Consider the following 22,137-nt stretch of genomic DNA (forward strand, 5'->3'; position numbering starts at 1 on the left):
TTATACATGTTACAATAACAACATAACATCTCTAGTATCAACATAAAACTACTAGTACAACATCAGAAGTCTTCTGCTACACCCGGCATCTCCACGCTATCAACTCTCTCTTCCTCGTCGTGACCCTGATCCTGCCCCACCTGTTGCCATGCACACATACAGACACGACAACAGCCGGATAACTCCGGTGAGAACATATCCCAGTATAAAACATGGATGCATGCAATGTAAATATCATATACAAAAGCATAGCATATGTAACAAGTAACATGAATATAAATCTAAACATGTAGAAGAATACAAATCTGTATTCGACAATTCAAATCTTGACTCGACTCTTTTCTAATCTAGGGATCCCGGTGTGAATAAGACGGTCTGTCACCTACCCAACCACTCGGGGCAACGGTACGTCTTATTCCTAGACTTCGGTCAACTCTGTATCGAGGGTCTACACATATAGCAAATCTGCTCCTATGCGACGATACACCGAAACGTCTAGTTTTGGCAAGTCTGCCAATCTCTCCTATCTCAGAACTCGAATATAAATCAATAAACAAGGCATTACATAATCAATGTAATAACAATCTAGTATGTGATTTAGGGAAACTCGTATCAAATCTGAATCGAGTTGTGCAATCCCGTGACCACATGAATTATACCTTTCTTGTCGCACTGTCTGTGTCGTAGTCGAAGTCTTGAACTCAAATAACCAATACAAATCTGAAATGGCAATGTGTGAACAAACTTATCATAATATATCTCAATCAACTCCATATTCAAAGCTGAATTCGATTCAAATACAATTTGACGGCATAACGACGTATTTCTTCGATACCGATAACTCAATAATATCATACTTAATCACCATCAACTCATAATCTCATCTAACATCACTATACATGCTGAAATCTGCATATTCTCAATACAATACATGCTGGAATTTCGAAACAACGTCATATAGTATCTGAAAATCAATCCGATAACGTTTCTACGATGCTCATACTATCAAGAACGCATTTCTCAACTCAAAACATAATTTTCCCCAACATATGAATTTCGAATCATGCTGGAATTATATAAAACTTACATCCTCTTGTAGCTTTGGTTGAGAGGAGTACCAATCTGAACTCGAATTCAAGTTTGGATGGCTAAATCTTGCAAAAGATAAATTGTGAGATGGAAGAAGCCTTGGACTCTCTTCTGAATTCTCCCTCGGTGCTTACTACTGAAAATGGAAGGAAATGAAGCCACATACCCTTGTATTGCATGGCAAGGAACAAGTGTCTTTATTTTTCATTTGACACGCACGACCGCGGGTGCGGTACACTAGCAGCGCGGGTGCGCTGTGCTCACGGCAGCCCTTGCATTTTCTGAAATTCTTGGACCGCGGGTGCGGTGATGTTATTACCGCGGGTGCGGTGTCTGTTCGCACAATTTTACAAATTTTCTGTCAATGCACCGCGGGTGCGGTCCTTCCTGTACCGCGGGTGCGGTGTGGCTTCGGCCCTGCTTTACAAATTCTGATCTAAATATCATGTATTCTCGTCGTTTCAAGTCTCACATCAATAACAACCGATAATTCTCGAGCCTTACAACACTTTTGCGTGCTATTCTTAAAAAGAACTTGGATTGACATTTCTATGGACTTTATTTTGGGGTTGCCTAGGACTAAGAAGGGGATGTATTCTATTTTTGTTGTTGTGGATAGATTCTCTAAGATGGTACATTTTATAGCTTGTCATAAAACCGATGATGCTTCAAACATTGCGGATTTTTTCTTTAGAGAAGTCGTTAGGTTGCATGGCATGCCTAGGACTATTGTTTCTGGTCGCGATGTTAAATTTTTGAGTTACTTTAGGAATACTTTATGGGCTAAACTTGGCACAAAATTGTTGTTTTCTACTACTTGTCATCCTCAAACGGATGGACAAACTGAAGTTGTCAATAGAACTTTGAGAACACTTTTGCGTGCTATTCTTAAAAAGAACTTGGATTGACATATCTATGGACTTTATTTTGGGGTTGACTAGGACTAAGAAGGGGAGGGATTATATTTTTGTTGTGTATAGATTCTCTAAGATGGCACATCTTATAGCTTGTCATAAAACCGATGATGCTTCAAACATGGCGGATTTGTTCTTTAGAGAAGTCGTTAGGTTGCATGGCATGCCTAGAACTATTGTTTCTGGTCGCGATGTTAAACTCTTGAGTTACTTTTTGAAGATTTTATGGGCTAAACTTGGCACAAAATTGTTGTTTTCTACTACTTGTCATCCTCAAACGGATGGACAAACTGAAGTTTTCAATAGAACTTTGGGAACACTTTTGCGTGCTATTCTTAAAAATAACTTGGATTGACATTTCTATGGACTTTATTTTTGGGTTGCATAGGACTAAGAAGGGGAGGGATTCTATTTTTGTTGTTGTGGATAGATTCTCTAAGATGGCACATTTTATAGCTTGTCATAAAACCGATGATGCTTCAAACATTACGGATTTGTTCTTTAGAGAAGTCGCTAGGTTGCATGGAATGCCTAGGACTATTGTTTTTGGTGGCGATGTTAAATTCTTGAGTTACTTTTGGAATAATTTATGGGCTAAACTTGGCACAAAATTGTTGTTTTCTACTACTTGTCATCCTCAAACGGATGGACAAACTGAAGTTGTCAATAGAACTTTGGGAACACTTTTGCGTTCTATTCTTAAAAAGAACTTGGATTGACATTTCTATGGACTTTATTTTGGGGTTGCCTAGGACTAAGAAGGGGAGTGATTCTATTTTTGTTTTTGTGGATAGATTCTCTAAGATGGCACATTTTATAGCTTGTCATAAAACCGATGATGCATCAAACATTACGGATTTGTTCTTTAGAGAAGTCGCTAGGTTGCATGGAATGCCTAGGACTATTGTTTTTGGTAGCGATGTTAAATTCTTGAGTTACTTTTGGAAGACTTTATGGGCTAAACTTGGCACAAAATTGTTGTTTTCTACTACTTGTCATCCTCAAACGGATGGACAAACTGAAGTTGTCAATAGAACTTTGGGAACACTTTTGCGTGCTATTCTTAAAAAGAACTTGGATTGACAATTCTATGGACTTTATTTTGGGGTTGCCTAGGACTAAGAAGGGGATGGATTCTATTTTTGTTGTTGTGGATAGATTCTCTAAGATGGCACATTTTATAGCTTGTTATAAAACCGATGATGCTTCAAACATTGCGGATTTTTTTTTAGAGAAGTCGTTAGGTTGCATTGCATGCCTAGGACTATTGTTTCTGGTCGCGATGTTAAATTCTTGAGTTACTTTTGTAAGACTTTATGGCTAAACTTGGCACAAAATTGTTGTTTTCTACTACTTGTCATCCTCAAACGGATGGACAAACTGAAGTTTTCAATAGAACTTTGGGAACACTTTTGCGTGCTATTCTTAAAAAGAACTTGGATTGACATTTCGATGGACTTTATTTTGGGGTTGCCGAGGACTAAGAAGGGGAGTGATTCTATTTTGGTTGTTGTGGATAGATTCTCTAAGATGACACATTTCATTGCTTGTCATAAAACCGATGATGCTTTAAACATTGCGGATTTGTTCTTTAGAGAAGTCGTTAGGTTGCATGACATGCCTAGGACTATTATTTCTGGTCGCGATGTTAAATTTTTGAGTTACTTTTGGAAGACTTCATGGGCTAAACTTGGCACAAAATTGTTGATTTCTACTACTTGTCATCCTCAAACGGATGGACAAACTGAAGTTGTCAATAGAACTTTGGGAACACTTTTGCGTGCTCTTCTTAAAAAGAACTTGGATTGACATTTCTATAGACTTTATTTTGGGGTTGCCTAGGACTAAGAAGGGGATGGATTCTATTTTTGTTGTTGTGGATAGATTCTTTAAGATGGCACATTTTATAGCTTGTTATAAAACCGATGATGCTTCAAACATTGCAGATTTTTTCTTTAGAGAAGTTGTTAGGTTGCATGGCATGCCTAGGACTATTGTTTCTGGTCGCGATGTTAAATTTTTGAGTTACTTTTGGAATACTTTATGGGCTAAACTTGGAACAAAATTGTTGTTTTCTACTACTTGTCATCCTCAAACGGATGGACAAACTGAAGTTGTCAATAGAACTTTGGGAACACTTTTGCGTGCTCTTCTTAAAAAGAACTTGGATTAACATTTCTATGGAATTTATATTGGGGTTGCCTATGACTAAGAAGGGGATGGATTCTATTTTTGTTGTTGTGGATAGATTCTCTAAGATGGCACATTTTATAGCTTGTTATAAAACCGATGATGCTTCAAAATTGCGGATTTGTTCTTTAGACAAGTCGCTAGGTTGCATGGAATGCCTAGGACTATTGTTTCTGGTCGCGATGTTAATTCTTGAGTTACTTTTGGTATACTTTATGGGCTAAACTTGGAACAAAATTGTTGTTTTCTACTACTTGTCATCCTCAAACGGATGGACAAACTGAAGTTGTCAATAGAACTTTAGGAACACTTTTGCGTGCTATTCTTAAAAAGAACTTGGATTGACATTTCTATGGACTTTATTTTGGGGTTGCCTAGGACTAAGAAGGGGATGGATTCTATTTTTGTTGTTGTGGATAGATTCTCTAAGATGGCACATTTTATAGCTTGTTATAAAACCGACGATGCTTCAAACATTGCGGATTTTTTCTTTAGAGAAGTCGTTAGGTTGCATTGCATGCCTAGGACTATTGTTTCTGGTCGCGATGTTAAATTCTTGAGTTACTTTTGGAAGAATTTACGGCTAAACTTGGCACAAAATTGTTGTTTTCTACTACTTGTCATCCTCAAACGGATGGACAAACTGAAGTTTTCAATAGAACTTTGGGAACACTTTTGCGTGCTATTCTTAAAAAGAACTTGGATAGACATTTCGATGGACTTTATTTTGGGGTTGCCGAGGACTAAGAAGGGGAGTGATTCTATTTTGGTTGTTGTGGATAGATTCTCTAAGATGACACATTTTATTGCTTGTCATAAAACCGATGATGCTTTAAACATTGCGGATTTGTTCTTTAGAGAAGTCGTTAGGTTGCATGGCATGCCTAGGACTATTATTTCTGGTCGTGATGTTAAATTCTTGAGTTACTTTTGGAAGACTTTATGGCTAAACTTGGCACAAAATTGTTGTTTTCTACTACTTGTCATCCTCAAACGGATGGACAAACTGAAGTTTTCAATAGAACTTTGGGAACACTTTTGCGTGTTATTCTTAAAAAGAACTTGGATTGACATTTCGATGGACTTTATTTTGGGGTTGCTGAGGACTAAGAAGGGGAGTGATTCTATTTTGGTTGTTGTGGATAGATTCTCTAAGAAGACACATTTTATTGCTTGTCATAAAACCGATGATGCTTTAAACATTGCGGATTTGTTCTTTAGAGAAGTCGTTAGGTTGCATGACATGCCTAGGACTATTATTTCTGGTCGCGATGTTAAATTCTTAAGTTACTTTTGGAAGACTTCATGGGCTAAACTTGGCACAAAATTGTTGATTTCTACTACTTGTCATCCTCAAACGGATGGACAAACTGAAGTTGTCAATAGAACTTTGGGAACACTTTTGCGTGCTCTTCTTAAAAAGAACTTGGATTGACATTTCTATAGACTTTATTTTGGGGTTGCCTAGGACTAAGAAGGGGATGGATTCTATTTTTGTTGTTGTGGATAGATTCTTTAAGATGTCACATTTTATAGCTTGTTATAAAACCGATGATGCTTCAAACATTGCGGATTTTTTCTTTAGAGAAGTCGTTAGGTTGCATGGCATGCCTAGGACTATTGTTTCTGGTCGCGATGTTAAATTTTTGAGTTACTTTTGGAATACTTTATGGGCTAAACTTGGAACAAAATTGTTGTTTTCTACTACTTGTCATCCTCAAACGGATGGACAAACTGAAGTTGTCAATAGAACTTTGGGAACACTTTTGCGTGCTCTTCTTGAAAAGAACTTGGATTGACATTTCTATGGAATTTATATTGGGGTTGCCTATGACTAAGAAGGGGATGGATTCTATTTTTGTTGTTGTGGATAGATTCTCTAAGATGGCACATTTTATAGCTTGTTATAAAACCGATGATGCTTCAAAATTGCGGATTTGTTCTTTAGACAAGTCGCTAGGTTGCATGGAATGCCTAGGACTATTGTTTCTGGACGCGATGTTAATTCTTGAGTTACTTTTGGAATACTTTATGGGCTAAACTTGGAACAAAATTGTTGTTTTCTACTACTTGTCATCCTCAAACGGATGGACAAACTGAAGTTGTCAATAGAACTTTAGGAACACTTTTGCGTGCTATTCTTAAAAAGAACTTGGATTGACATTTCTATGGACTTTATTTTGGGGTTGCCTAGGACTAAGAAGGGGATGGATTCTATTTTTGTTGTTGTGGATAGATTCTCTAAGATGGCACATTTTATAGCTTGTTATAAAACCTATGATGCTTCAAACATTGCGGATTTTTTCTTTAGAGAAGTCGTTAGGTTGCATTGCATGCCTTGGACTATTGTTTCTGGTCGCGATGTTAAATTCTTGAGTTACTTTTGGAAGAATTTACGGCTAAACTTGGCACAAAATTGTTGTTTTCTACTACTTTTCATCCTCAAACGGATGGACAAACTGAAGTTTTCAATAGAACTTTGGGAACACTTTTGCGTGCTATTCTTAAAAAGAACTTGGATAGACATTTCGATGGACTTTATTTTGGGGTTGCCGAGGACTAAGAAGGGGAGTGATTCTATTTTGGTTGTTGTGGATAGATTCTCTAAGATGACACATTTTATTGCTTGTCATAAAACCGATGATGCTTTACACATTGCGGATTTGTTCTTTAGAGAAGTCGTTAGGTTGCATGGCATGCCTAGGACTATTATTTCTGGTCGTGATGTTAAATTCTTGAGTTACTTTTGGAAGACTTTATGGCTAAACTTGGCACAAAATTGTTGTTTTCTACTACTTGTCATCCTCAAACGGATGGACAAACTGAAGTTTTCAATAGAACTTTGGGAACACTTTTGCGTGCTATTCTTAAAAAGAACTTGGATTGACATTTCGATGGACTTTATTTTGGGGTTGCTGAGGACTAAGAAGGGGAGTGATTCTATTTTGGTTGTTGTGGATAGATTCTCTAAGAAGACACATTTTATTGCTTGTCATAAAACCGATGATGCTTTAAACATTGCGGATTTGTTCTTTAGAGAAGTCGTTAGGTTGCATGACATGCCTAGAACTACTATTTCTGGTCGCGATGTTAAACTCTTGAGTTACTTTTTGAAGATTTTATGGGCTAAACTTGGCACAAAATTGTTGTTTTCTACTACTTGTCATCCTCAAACGGATGGACAAACTGAAGTTGTCAATAGAACTTTGGGAACACTTTTGCGTGCTATTCTTCAAAATAACTTGGATTGACATTTCTATGGACTTTATTTTTGGGTTGCATAGGACTAAGATGGGGAGGGATTCTATTTTTGTTGTTGTGGATAGATTTTCTAAGATGGCACATTTTATAGCTTGTCATAAAACCGATGATGCTTCAAACATTGCGGATTTGTTCTTTAGAGAAGTTGCTAGGTTGCATGGAATGCCTAGGACTATTGTTTTTGGTGGCGATGTTAAATTCTTGAGTTACTTTTGGAATAATTTATGGGCTAAACTTGGCACAAAATTGTTGTTTTCTACTACTTGTCATCCTCAAACGGATGGACAAACTGAAGTTGTCAATAGAACTTTGGGAACACTTTTGAATTCTATTCTTAAAAAGAACTTGGATTGACATTTCTATGGACTTTATTTTGGGGTTGCCTAGGACTAAGAAGGGGAGGGATTCTATTTTTGTTTTTGTGGATAGATTCTCTAAGATGGCACATTTTATAGCTTGTCATAAAACCGATGATGCTTCAAACATTACGGATTTGTTCTTTAGAGAAGTCGCTAGGTTGCATGGAATGCCTAGGACTATTGTTTTTGGTAGCGATGTTAAATTCTTGAGTTACTTTTGGAAGACTTTATGGGCTAAACTTGGCACAAAATTGTTGTATTCTACTACTTTTAATCCTCAAACGGATGGACAAACTGAAGTTGTCAATAGAACTTTGGGAACACTTTTGTGTGCTATTCTTAAAAAGAACTTGGATTGACAATTCTATGGACTTTATTTTGGGGTTGCCTAGGACTAAGAAGCGGACGGATTCTATTTTTATTGTTGTGGATAGATTCTCTAAGATGGAACATTTTATAGCTTGTCATAAAACCGATGATGCTTCAAACATTGAGGATTTGTTCTTTAGAAAAGTCGCTATGTTGCATGGAATGCCTAGGACTATTGTTTTTGGTCGCGATGTTAAATTCTTGAGTTACTTTTGGAAGACTTTATGGGCTAAACTTGGCACAAAATTGTTGTTTTCTACTAATTGTCATCCTCAAACGGATGGACAAACTGAAGTTGTCAATAGAACTTTGGGAACACTTTTGCGTGCTATTCTTAAAAAGAACTTGGATTGACATTTCTATGGACTTTATTTTGGGGTTGCCTAGGACTAAGAAGGTGACGGATTCTATTTTTGTTGTTGTGGATAGATTCTCTAAGATGGCACATGTAACGTACCGTACTTTTACTACTTAAAATTTGCGGAAAAATTTAAAATTTTAATCAAATGCAACATCCGTACGGTCGTCACCCAATATACATAGAATATCTTTAAAATAATCCATCACCAAATAAAAGTTTGCTAAAAGCACGCTGTCTCGAAACGTCTCACATTCAAATCAAAACATCAGAGTATTTTAAAAGTTTGCATAAACATAAACTTGCGGTCCTCGGGGTTGGCCTGCCGCTCAGCCCAAGCCTGCCCCTTGGTCGCCACCTCATGTCTCCTGCTCATCATACTCACCTGCATCGATCAAGTCTAGTGAGTCTAAAGACTCAACACGTATAAACTGGGATAACTAGTACTAAGTAATAAAATCGCATGCAGCTTTAAAATAAGGCATACATAACTTGAAACTTGAACATACGTACATGCGTAACTAGACGTGCCATCAACATAAACTTTCATAACATACTGCATACGTAAACATTCATAACATGATCATTTTTCGTAGAGGCATGTTTCAAAGCAAGTGACCCATAACGTAAAAGAGCCTGATCAGACTATACCATAGTACTGGGCTGACAGGGACGTATCCACTGTCGCATACATAAGATCCATGTTCATAATTTAACAGGCCAGTTGATCCACGTTCATAATTTAACGCTTCACAACCACGATCTAACCCGTTCATAATTTAACGGGCGGATTGGTCCCCGTTCATAATTTAACGCTTTCCAATCCTAACATAATTTGGTCACAAGACATTTAGCATACCTCAAAACTTAAAATATTTTCTTGCACGTCAACATACTTACTTGGCGTTGAGGGATTCGTTGGACTTCGATCGGGCTGTTGCTTCACATACTAACATAAATTGCGTACTTAACTGGCATAACTTAAACGTAGAAATCAAACTTACTCTCAAGTTCATTAATTACTTAGGACATTCTAAAATTTCCCATGACACGACCTTGATAATCCTTGCACTAAACCATGACATCAAACCTCCAACATGTTATAATAATTTTCCCCAATTTATGAAGGACACGGACCCCGTGCCTACATCCGTGTAGGGGTCCGTGTAGACTCGGGTAAAAGGGTTCGGAAAGAAGGGTGCACACGGACCCCGTGCCAGGGTCCGGGTGGAGGTCTGTGTAGACTCTGGAAAAAGGCTCTGAAAAGAATCAAAGGCACGGACCCCGTGCTTGGATCCGTGTAGGGGTCCGTGTACACTCGGGTCCTAGACCTTGCTGAAAGAACAAAGGCACGGACCCCGTGTGGGGGTCCGGGTGAGGGTCCGTGTACCTACGGGACAACCGAAGTTACGAAAAAAAATCCTGTACATGCTTTGCTCAACTTTCTAGACTCGGTTGCACGGACTATGAAACGACACCCCGAGACCCATCCTAGTACACCATAGCATTGATCTAAACTCGTACGAACACCCAAACAACAACGTTCCCCTACTATACACACAATTTGAAGAAACGCGGCAATCGACACCAATTGGTTCCTACGACTTCTTGTGCATTCTAGTGCCTATCAACACCGAACGACATGTTAAATAACGACCCAACATCATACTGATCATACCTAGACGCAGCAACAATCACCCGTCGACTTCCAACGAAGCCTGCAACAAATAACTTCAAGAACACAATTTTCGTAAAAGTCGCAGTTTGAGCAGTCCCACGAAAAACGCCATCACTCACTCAATTTTCGTCCAAAAATTTCGAATCATATATCAAATCGAAGGTATCGAAAAGTTCTACGTTTTTGCCGTTGAAAGTTTTCCCAAAATATGAACAGAAAAATCGAAGTTTTGACATGAACAGTAAAAACGAGTTTTAGATCTAAAAATTTTACCCTCGAAATTGATCCGATCTATAATCCGCTCAAACTACTAACATGATACATAACTTTTACGCATAAAAATCAACGCAACGCATAATATGACTTGATCGACACAGCAAGAACAGAATATACGTGCCTTTTTGATATTTAAAATACCGTACGACGACACCGAAGCGGAGATGGAGCGAGGTTTGATCCGGGACGAACGTGGCACCGATTTTCCTTGAAATAAATTACGAAAATTGCTGGAATTTGAGAGGGAAGGGGGGACGGCTGCTATGTGCACAAGAACCCTAACCTTTTCTCTTTCAAAATAATAAAACTAGAATGGATGAAGTGTGTGTGTTTGAGCGTGCATCGGTGTGTGTAAAAGTGTGTGTGTGTGCGTGAGTTTAGTGTGTGCAGAATGTGTGTGTGCGTGTGTTAGATAATTAGGAGGAGTAAAATTTGCTAATTAATAATTAACAATGCTAATCAAGATGCTAATTAAAAAGGTTGACTCAAATAACAATTTAATTAAAATACTATCCTTACTCCTCTTTAAATAAAACTCTTTAATTAAAATATAACACACACCATGCTAGACTTTAAAAGTTCTAAAATCATAAACTCACAAAATAATTAATTTAGAATTCAAAAATGCTAAAACTCACTAATTTAATAAAATGCCCCCAAACTCAACTTAAAATAAAATACCATATTTTAAATGGTCACAATCGTCACCGGTCTCTTCCTCGATCTCGCCTCGAATAATCGCCTGAAACATTAAGCTCGAAAGACATTTTAACGTGCATCACATAAACATAGATAATTTAAAATAATGCATTTAAATAAATCATGCATCGCCAAAACTCATTTAAAATTAATTTAGATGATTTAATAATTAAATGAATGCATGGGTTATACGTGTATTAAATTTGGGCACTACAGTTCCTCCCCCACTTATAAAAATTTCGTCCTCGAAATTAAGTCTTACCGAACAACTCCGGGTAGCGAAGTCTCATGTCGGCCTCTGACTCCCAAGTGGCTTCTTCCACCGATTGATTCAGCCATTGAACTTTGACCAACTTAGTCGTCTTGTTCCGAAGTCTGTGCTCCTGTCTGTCTAGGATCCGGACTGGTTTCTCCTCGTAAGACAGGTCTGGAGTCAACTGCAGCGGCTCATAACTCAGAACATGAGAAGGATTAGCCAAATATTTTCTCAGCATTGAGACATGGAACACATTGTGCACCCCGGCCAGATTCGGCGGAAGGGCTACACGATACGCTAGCGTCCCAACTCTGTCCAAGATCTCAAACGGTCCAATAAACCTCAGACTCAACTTGCCTCTCTTTCCAAATCTCATAACACCCTTCATAGGTGCTATCTTGATAAAAACGTGATCTCCTACGGCAAACTCGAGATCTCTCCTCCTTTTATCTGCATAGCTCTTCTGACGGCTCTGGGCGGTCTTCATTCTGTCACGAATCTTGACCACCACGTCTGCAGTTTGCTGAACTATTTCTGGACCAAGTTCTGTCCTCTCACCAACTTCATCCCAATGAACTGGTGATCTGCACTTCCTCCCGTACAACGCCTCATAGGGAGCCATACCAATAGATGCTTGGAAGCTGTTGTTGTATGTGAACTCCACTAGAGGTAGTCTAGACTCCCAAGTTCCTTGAAAATCAATCATGCACGCCCTTAGCAAGTCCTCTAAAACCTGAATCACTCGCTCAGACTGGCCATCTGTCTGTGGGTGAAAAGCTGTACTGAAAAGCAACTTCGTCCCCATGGCTGCATGTAAGCTCTTCCAGAAGGACGATGTGAACCTCGGGTCCCTGTCGGACACAATAGAGACTGGGAAACCATGCAACCGGACGATCTCCTGGATATAAAGATCCGCATACTGCGTCATGGAGAAAGTCGTCTTCACTGGCAGAAAATGCGCTGACTTAGTGAGTCGGTCCACTATAACCCAAATGGAATTCGATCCTCTGACTGACCTCGGCAACCCAACAACAAAATCCATAGTAATGTTCTCCCACTTCCACTCGGGGATGGGGAGTGACTTTACCAACCCTGCTGGTCTCTGATGTTCAGCTTTTACTTGCTGACAAGTGAGACATTCTGATACGAACCTACGGATGTCTCGCTTCATCCCTGGCCACCAATACAATAACTGAAGGTCTTTGTACATCTTGGTGCCTCCTGGGTGAATGGAATACGGAGATGCGTGTGCCTCTGTCAAAATATCCTGTCTGATCGAACCAACACTAGGCACCCACATTCTACCTCTGTATCTCACAATGCTGTCTGAAACTGTGTACAGCACACTGCCCTTGGCTTTGTCTTTCAGTCTCTATTTTTGTAACTGCTCATCTGAAGACTGACCTGCTCGGATTCGGTCTAGCAGATCAGATTTGACTGTCAGATTAGACAGCCTAGGAGCCTTGCCATCACGATAAATCTCTAGACCAAACTTCTGAATCTCCGACTGTAGTGGTCTCTGAGCTGTCAACTGAGCTACCACTGCCACTTTTCTGCTCAAGGCGTCTGCGACAACATTAGCTTTTCCCAGATGGTAGCTAATCTCGCAGTCGTAATCTTTCACAAGTTCTAGCCACCGTCTCTGTCTCATATTCAACTCTTTCTGTGTGAAGAAATATTTGAGACTCTTGTGGTCGGTGAAAATCTGACATTTCTCGCCGTATAGATTGTGTCTCCAAATTTTCAATGCGAAGATGACGGCGGCTAACTCCAGATCGTGCATCGGGTAGTTCTTCTCGTGCACCTTTAACTGTCTGGAAGCATAAGCTATGACCCGACCTTGCTGCATCAACACTGCGCCTAATCCGAGCTTAGATGCGTCGGTATAAAGCACAAACTCGCCTTGCCCTGTCGGCATGGCTAGCACTGGCGCTGAAATAAGAGCTTGCTTCAAGGTGTCGAAGCTCTTTTGGCATTCCTCACTCCACACAAACTTTGCGTTTTTCTTGTTTAGTGAGGTGAGCGGCACTGCTATGGACGAAAATCCCTTAATAAACTTACGGTAGTAGCCTGCTAAACCCAAAAAGCTGCGGATTTCAGATGCGTTCTTTGGCTCAACCCATTCCTTAACGGCTGCCACCTTCGATGGGTCCACCTCAATACCACTGCTGGATACTATATGCCCCAAAAATGCAACTTTCTGCAGCCAAAATTCACACTTACTGAACTTCGCAAATAACTTGCGACTCTGCAAGGTCTGCAAAACTGTCCTCAAATGCTAGTTGTGCTCCTCATGGCTCTTCGAGTAAATAAGAATGTCGTCAATAAATACTATGACGAATTGATCGAGGAACGGCTGAAATACTCGGTTCATGAGGTCCATGAAAATTGCTTGAGCATTCGTCAAGCCGAATGGCATTACTAAGAACTCGAAATGCCCATACCTGGTCCTGAAGGCCGTCTTGTGAACATCTGCATCCTTAACCTTCAGCTGATGATACCCTGATCGAAGATCTATCTTAGAGAACACGGTAGCTCCCTGCAACTGATCAAACAAGTCTTCGATTCTAGGCAACGGGTATTTGTTCTTGATCGTTACCTTGTTTAGTTCACGGTAATCGATGCACAACCTCATGCTCCCATCCTTCTTCTTCACAAAGAGCACTGGTGCGCCCCACGGTGAGAAACTAGGGCGGATAAAGCCTTTGTCGAGGAGCTCTTGAATCTGCTGCTTGAGCTCTAACATCTCAGCTGGAGCTAACCTGTATGGCGCCTTAGAGATTGGCGCTGTGCCCGGCACAAGCTCGATTGCAAACTCCACTTCTCTCTCTGGTGGAAGGCCGGTGACGTCATCAGGAAAGACGTCTGGAAATTCGCTGACTACTGGCACTTCTGAAAATAGAAGGAGTGGGCACGTCCGGCGCTGCTATCACACTGGCCAAGAAAGCCTGACATCCCTTGGAAATAAGTCTTCTTGCCTGCATGCATGAAATCATGCGAGGAAAACTCCTCCATCTAGCTGGCTCGAATAGAAACTGCTCCATGCCCAGCGGCCTGACTAATACTGACCTTTTCTGAAATTCGATCAGAACTCTGTTCTTAGTCAGCCAGTCCATTCCCAATATAATATCGAACTCTGGCATCGGCAATACGATCAAATCTGCATATACTAGGTGGCCCTGCAGTTCTAGATCGATGTCCCTGATCACACTGGTAGCTAACAACTCTTCCCCTGACGGGACTGTCACTGAGAAGTTCAAGTCCAGACCGATGGACTTGATGTCCAGGTGATTAGCAAAGGTCTCTGATATAAAGGAGTGGGTGGCTCTGAATCTATCAGTGCAGTTGTAGCTAATCTCTTTATGAAAATATTCCCTGAGATGCGTTAGCACAACACAACTTATATCCCAAGACACTAACAAAATAGTAACCCAAATATACTCAAACAATACTAGCATCCTACTTATCCCAAGTAAAATTCCACATGCAAATCAAATAGTACTGAACTTAGGTAGAAAAGTTTACCGGTAAGTAAAGTAGTGTCTGGGTCCGCCTCCTGTGCATGCATGGCGAATACCCTGCCCGGGGTTGGCTGCTTCCACTGCGGGCACTCCTTCAGCATATGATCTGTGGCTCCACACTTGAAGCACCTGCCTGATCCATACAAGCACTGTCCCGGGTGCTGACGATTGCATTTAGGACACGCGGGGAAGGCAACGGGCTTCTGAGGCGCCCCTTGTTGCTGAACTGGACCCTTGCCCTTTGGTGGTCCATGATAAGGCTTCTTCGCTGGCGGCCCCTGATACGGTTTCTTAAAGTGGGGTCGCTGATTCTGCTGCTGATGGTGAGGCTGCGGTGGAGCCTGATAGGGCCTCTTGCCCTGCCTGTCAGCCTCGATATCTCGCTGGTCCTGTTCTGCCGCCAAAGCTCGGGACACGGCGACTGCATAAGAAGTGGGACCAGCTACTCGGACGTCGCGGCACAAGATCGGCCACAAACCATTCAGGAAATGTCTCAGTTTTGCCTGTGCATCATTCGCAATAAGGGGCACGAAGTGACACCCCCTTTCAAACTTCCTCACAAATTCCGCCACGCTACTGTCTCCCTGTCGCAGCGTCATAAACTCGTTGGTGAGTTTAGTTCGTACTTCCTCAGTGAAGTACTTGGAGTAGAAAACCTCTTTAAAACCATTCCAAGGCAGCACCTGCAAGTTGACTGCCACAGATGCACTTTCCCACCACAACCTAGCGTCTCCAGTTAACAAGAATATAGCACATCTGACCCTGTCAGCGTCCGTCAGCTCCATGAAGTCAAATATCACCTCGATGGACTTGATCCATCGCTCCGCCACCATCGGGTCAGTAGTACCCGAGAACTCCTTCGGGTTCATCCTCCAGAACCTCTCATATACTGCCTCCGGTCTAGGCCTCTCCTCGTGGCCTGCAACAGTCTGGTTCCTCGCAAATTGTGCGAAGAATTGCGTCATGCCAGCAAGCATCTGTGCCTGCATATCTGGTGGTGGAGGTGGAGGAGGATTGGCCCTCTCCTCATCTCGATGTTCCCTGTCCTCTACTCGGTGCTCTCTGTTCTCATCCCTTGTTTCACGGTCGATCACACGTCTAGGAGGCATACTGTTCCAATAAATTACCCAACACGTAAACCCAACATGCATGAACATATATCAATATTTTATGATGCACGTAAATTGAACTTAAAACATAGACATGCTGAAATCATGACTTAATGCGTAATACATAGCATAGCTCAAAACTTTAAAACTTACAGACTTGAGGTGTGACTTCGTGAGCTTCTTGCGACTGGCAGTAGGCATAACCCTTTACAAGAACACGGCTCTGATACCAACTGTAACGTACCGTACTTTTACTACTTAAAATTTGCGGAAAAATTTAAAATTTTAATCAAATGCAACATCCGTACGGTCGTCACCCAATATACATAGAATATCTTTAAAATAATCCATCACCAAATAAAAGTTTGCTAAAAGCACGCTGTCTCGAAACGTCTCACATTCGAATCAAAACATCAGAGTATTTTAAAAGTTTGCATAAACATAAACTTGCGGTCCTCGGGTTTGGCCTGCCGCTCAGCCCAAGCCTGCCCCTTGGTCGCCACCTCCTGTCTCCTGCTCATCATACTCACCTGCATCGATCAAGTCTAGTGAGTCTAAAGACTCAACACGTATAAACTGGGATAACTAGTACTAAGTAATAAAATCGCATGCAACTTTAAAATAAGGCATACATAACTTGAAACTTGAACATACGTACATGCGTAACTAGACGTGCCATCAACATAAACTTTCATAACATACTGCATACGTAAACATTCATAACATGATCATTTTTCGTAGAGGCATGTTTCAAAGCAAGTGACCCATAACGTAAAAGAGCCTGATCAGACTATACCACAGTACTGGGCTGACAGGGACGTATCCACTGTCGCATACATAAGATCCCTGTTCATAATTTAACAGGCCAGTTGATCCACGTTCATAATTTAACGCTTCACAACCACGATCTAACCCGTTCATAATTTAACGGGCGGATTGGTCCCCGTTCATAATTTAACGCTTTCCAATCCTAACATAATTTGGTCACAAGACATTTAGCATACCTCAAAACTTAAAATATTTTCTTGCACGTCAACATACTTACTTGGCGTTGAGGGATTCGTTGGACTTCGATCGCGCTGTTGCTGCACATACTAACATAAATTGCGTACTTAACTGGCATAACTTAAACGAAGAAATCAAACTTACTCTCAAGTTCATTAATTACTTAGGACATTCTAAAATTTCCCATGACACGACCTTGATAATCCTTGCACTAAACCATGACATCAAACCTCCAACATGTTATAATAATTTTCCCCAATTTATGAAGGACACGGACCCCGTGCCTACATCCGTGTAGGGGTCCGTGTAGACTCGGGTAAAAGGGTTCGGAAAGAAGGGTGGACACGGACCCCGTGCCAGGGTCCGGGTGGAGGTCCGTGTAGACTCTGGAAAAAGGCTCTGAAAAGAATCAAAGGCACGAACCCCGTGCTTGGATCCGTGTAGGGGTCCGTGTACACTCGGGTCCTAGACCTTGCTGAAAGAACAAAGGCACGGACCCCGTGTGGGGGTCCGGGTGAGGGTCCGTGTACCTACGGGACAACCGAAGTTACGAAAAAAAATCCTGTACATGCTTTGCTCAACTTTCTAGACTCGGTTGCACGGACTATGAAACGACACCCCGAGAACCATCCTAGTACACCATAGCATTGATCTAAACTCGTACGAACACCCAAACAACAACGTTCCCCTACTATACACACAATTTGAAGAAACGCGGCAATCGACACCAATTGGTTCCTACGACTTCTTGTGCATTCTAGTGCCTATCAACACCGAACGACATGTTAAATAACGACCCAACATCATACTGATCATACCTAGACGCAGCAACAATCACCCGTCGAATTCCAACGAAGCCTGCAACAAATAACTTCAAGAACACAATTTTCGTAAAAGTCGCAGTTTGAGCAGTCCCACGAAAAACGCCATCACTCACTCAATTTTCGTCCAAAAATTTCGAATCATATATCAAATCGAAGGTATCGAAAATTTCTACGTTTTTGCCGGTGAAAGTTTTCCCAAAATATGAACAGAAAAATCGCAGTTTTGACATGAACAGTAAAAACGAGTTTTAGATCTAAAAATTTTACCCTCGAAATGGATCCGATCTATAATCCGCTCAAACTACTAACATGATACATTACTTTTACGCATAAAAATCAACGCAACGCATAATATGACTTGATCGACACAGCAAGAACAGAATATACGTGCCTTTTTGATATTTAAAATACCGTACGACGACACCGAAGCGGAGATGGAGCGAGGTTTGATCCGGGACGAACGTGGCACCGATTTTCCTTGAAATAAATTACGAAAATTGCTGGGATTTGAGAGGGAAGGGGGGACGGCTGCTATGTGCACAAGAACCCTAACCTTTTCTCTTTCAAAATAATAAAACTAGAATGGATGAAGTGTGTGTGTTTGAGCGTGCATCGGTGTGTGTAAAAGTGTGTGTGTGTGCGTGAGTTTAGTGTGTGCAGAATGTGTGTGTGCGTGTGTTAGATAATTAGGAGGAGTAAAATTTGCTAATTAATAATTAACAATGCTAATCAAGATGCTAATTAAAAAGGTTGACTCAAATAACAATTTAATTAAAATACTATCCTTACTCCTCTTTAAATAAAACACTTTAATTAAAATATAACACACACCATGCTAGACTTTAAAAGTTCTAAAATCATAAACTCACAAAATAATTAATTTAGAATTCAAAAATGCTAAAACTCACTAATTTAATAAAATGCCCCCAAACTCAACTTAAAATAAAATACCATATTTTAAATGGTCACAATCGTCACCGCTCTCTTCCACGATCTCGCCTCGAATAATCGCCTGAAACATTAAGCTCGAAAGACATTTTAACGTGCATCACATAAACATAGATAATTTAAAATAATGCATTTAAATAAATCATGCATCGCCAAAACTCATTTAAAATTAATTTAGATGATTTAATAATTAAATGAATGCATGGGTTATACGTGTATTAAATTTGGGCACTACAGCACATTTTATAGCTTGTCATAAAATCGATGATGCTTCAAACATTGCGGATTTGTTCTTTAGAGAAGTCGCTAGGTTGCATTGAATGCCTAGGACTATTGTTTCTGGTCGCGATGTTAAATTTTTGAGCTACTTTTGGAATACTTTATGGGCCAAACTTGGCACAAAATTGTTGTTTTCTACTACTTGTCATCCTCAAACGGATGGACAAACTGAAGTTGTCAATAGAACTTTGGGAACACTTTTGCGTGCTATTCTTAAAAAGAACTTGGATTGACATTTCTATGGACTTTATTTTGAAGTTGCCTAGGACTAAGAAGCGGACGGATTCTATTTTTGTTGTTGTGGATAGATTCTCTAAGATGGCACATTTTATAGCTTGTCATAAAACCGATGATGCTTCAAACATTGCGGATTTGTTCTTTAGAGAAGTCGTTAGGTTGCATGGAATGCCTAGGAATATTGTTTCTGGTCGCGATGTTGAATTCTTGAGTTACTTTTGGAAGACTTTATAGGCTAAACTTGGCACAAAATTGTTGTTTTCTACTACTTGTCATCCCCAAACGGATGGACAAACTGAAGTTTTCAGTAGAACTTTGGGAACACTTTTACGTGCTATTCTTAAAAAGAACTTGGATTGAGATTTCTATGGACTTTATTTTGGGGTTGCCGAGGACTAAGAAGAGGAGTGATTCTATTTTTGTTGTTGTGGATAGATTCTCTAAGATGGCACATTTTATAGCTTGTCATAAAACCGATGATGCTTCAAACATTGCGGATTTGTACTTTAGAGAAGTCGTTAGGTTGCATGGCATGCCTAGGACTATTGTTTTTGCTCGCGATTTTAAATTCTTGAGTTATTTTTGGAAGACTTTATGGGCTAAACTTGGCACAAAATTTTTGTTTTCTACTACATGTCGTCCTCAAACGGATGGACAAACTGAAGTTGTCAATTGAACTTTGGGAACACTTTTGCGTGCTATTCTTAAAAAGAACTTGGATTGACATTTCGATACGAACCTACGGATGTCTCGCTTCATCCCTGGCCACCAATACAATAACTGAAGGTCTTTGTACATCTTGGTGCCTCCTGGGTGAATGGAATACGGAGATGCGTGTGCCTCTGTCAAAATATCCTGTCTGATCGAACCAACACTAGGCACCCACATTCTACCTCTGTATCTCACAATGCTGTCTGAAACTGTGTACAGCACACTGCCCTTGGCTTTGTCTTTCAGTCTCCATTTTTGTAACTGCTCATCTGAAGACTGACCTGCTCGGATTCGGTCTAGCAGATCAGATTTGACTGTCAGATTAGACAGCCTAGGAGCCTTGCCATCACGATAAATCTCTAGACCAAACTTCTGAATCTCCGACTGTAGTGGTCTCTGAGCTGTCAACTGAGCTACCACTGCCACTTTTCTGCTCAAGGCGTCTGCGACAACATTAGCTTTTCCCGGATGGTAGCTAATCTCGCAGTCGTAATCTTTCACAAGTTCTAGCCACCGTCTCTGTCTCATATTCAACTCTTTCTGTGTGAAGAAATATTTGAGACTCTTGTGGTCGGTGAAAATCTGACATTTCTCGCCGTATAGATAGTGTCTCCAAATTTTCAATGCGAAGATGACGGCGGCTAACTCCAGATCGTGCATCGGGTAGTTCTTCTCGTTCACCTTTAACTGTCTGGAAGCATAAGCTATGACCCGACCTTGCTGCATCAACACTGCGCCTAATCCGAGCTTAGATGCGTCGGTATAAAGCACAAACTCGCCTTGCCCTGTCGGCATGGCTAGCACTGGCGCTGAAATAAGAGCTTGCTTCAAGGTGTCGAAGCTCTTTTGGCATTCCTCACTCCACACAAACTTTGCGTTTTTCTTGTTTAGTGAGGTGAGCGGCACTGCTATGGACGAAAATCCCTTAATAAACTTACGGTAGTAGCCTGCTAAACCCAAAAAGCTGCGGATTTCAGATGCGTTCTTTGGCTCAACCCATTCCTTAACGGCTGCCACCTTCGATGGGTCCACCTCAATACCACTGCTGGATACTATATGCCCCAAAAATGCAACTTTCTGCAGCCAAAATTCACACTTACTGAACTTCGCAAATAACTTGCGACTCTGCAAGGTCTGCAAAACTGTCCTCAAATGCTAGTTGTGCTCCTCATGGCTCTTCGAGTAAATAAGAATGTCGTCAATAAATACTATGACGAATTGATCGAGGAACGGCTGAAATACTCGGTTCATGAGGTCCATGAAAATTGCTTGAGCATTCGTCAAGCCGAATGGCATTACTAAGAACTCGAAATGCCCATACCTGGTCCTGAAGGCCGTCTTGTGAACATCTGCATCCTTAACCTTCAGCTGATGATACCCTGATCGAAGATCTATCTTAGAGAACACGGTAGCTCCCTGCAACTGATCAAACAAGTCTTCGATTCTAGGCAACGGGTATTTGTTCTTGATCGTTACCTTGTTTAGTTCACGGTAATCGATGCACAACCTCATGCTCCCATCCTTCTTCTTCACAAAGAGCACTGGTGCGCCCCACGGTGAGAAACTAGGGCGGATAAAGCCTTTGTCGAGGAGCTCTTGAATCTGCTGCTTGAGCTCTAACATCTCAGCTGGAGCTAACCTGTATGGCGCCTTAGAGATTGGCGCTGTGCCCGGCACAAGCTCGATTGCAAACTCCACTTCTCTCTCTGGTGGAAGGCCGGTGACGTCATCAGGAAAGACGTCTGGAAATTCGCTGACTACTGGCACTTCTGAAAATAGAAGGAGTGGGCACGTCCGGCGCTGCTATCACACTGGCCAAGAAAGCCTGACATCCCTTGGAAATAAGTCTCCTTGCCTGCATGCATGAAATCATGCGAGGAAAACTCCTCCATCTAGCTGGCTCGAATAGAAACTGCTCCATGCCCAGCGGCCTGACTAATACTGACCTTTTCTGAAATTCGATCAGAACTCTGTTCTTAGTCAGCCAGTCCATTCCCAATATAATATCGAACTCTGGCATCGGCAATACGATCAAATCTGCATATACTAGGTGG

This window comes from Primulina eburnea, chromosome 3 (genome assembly GCF_022965805.1).
Source record: "Primulina eburnea isolate SZY01 chromosome 3, ASM2296580v1, whole genome shotgun sequence".
NCBI lineage: Eukaryota > Viridiplantae > Streptophyta > Magnoliopsida > Lamiales > Gesneriaceae > Primulina > Primulina eburnea.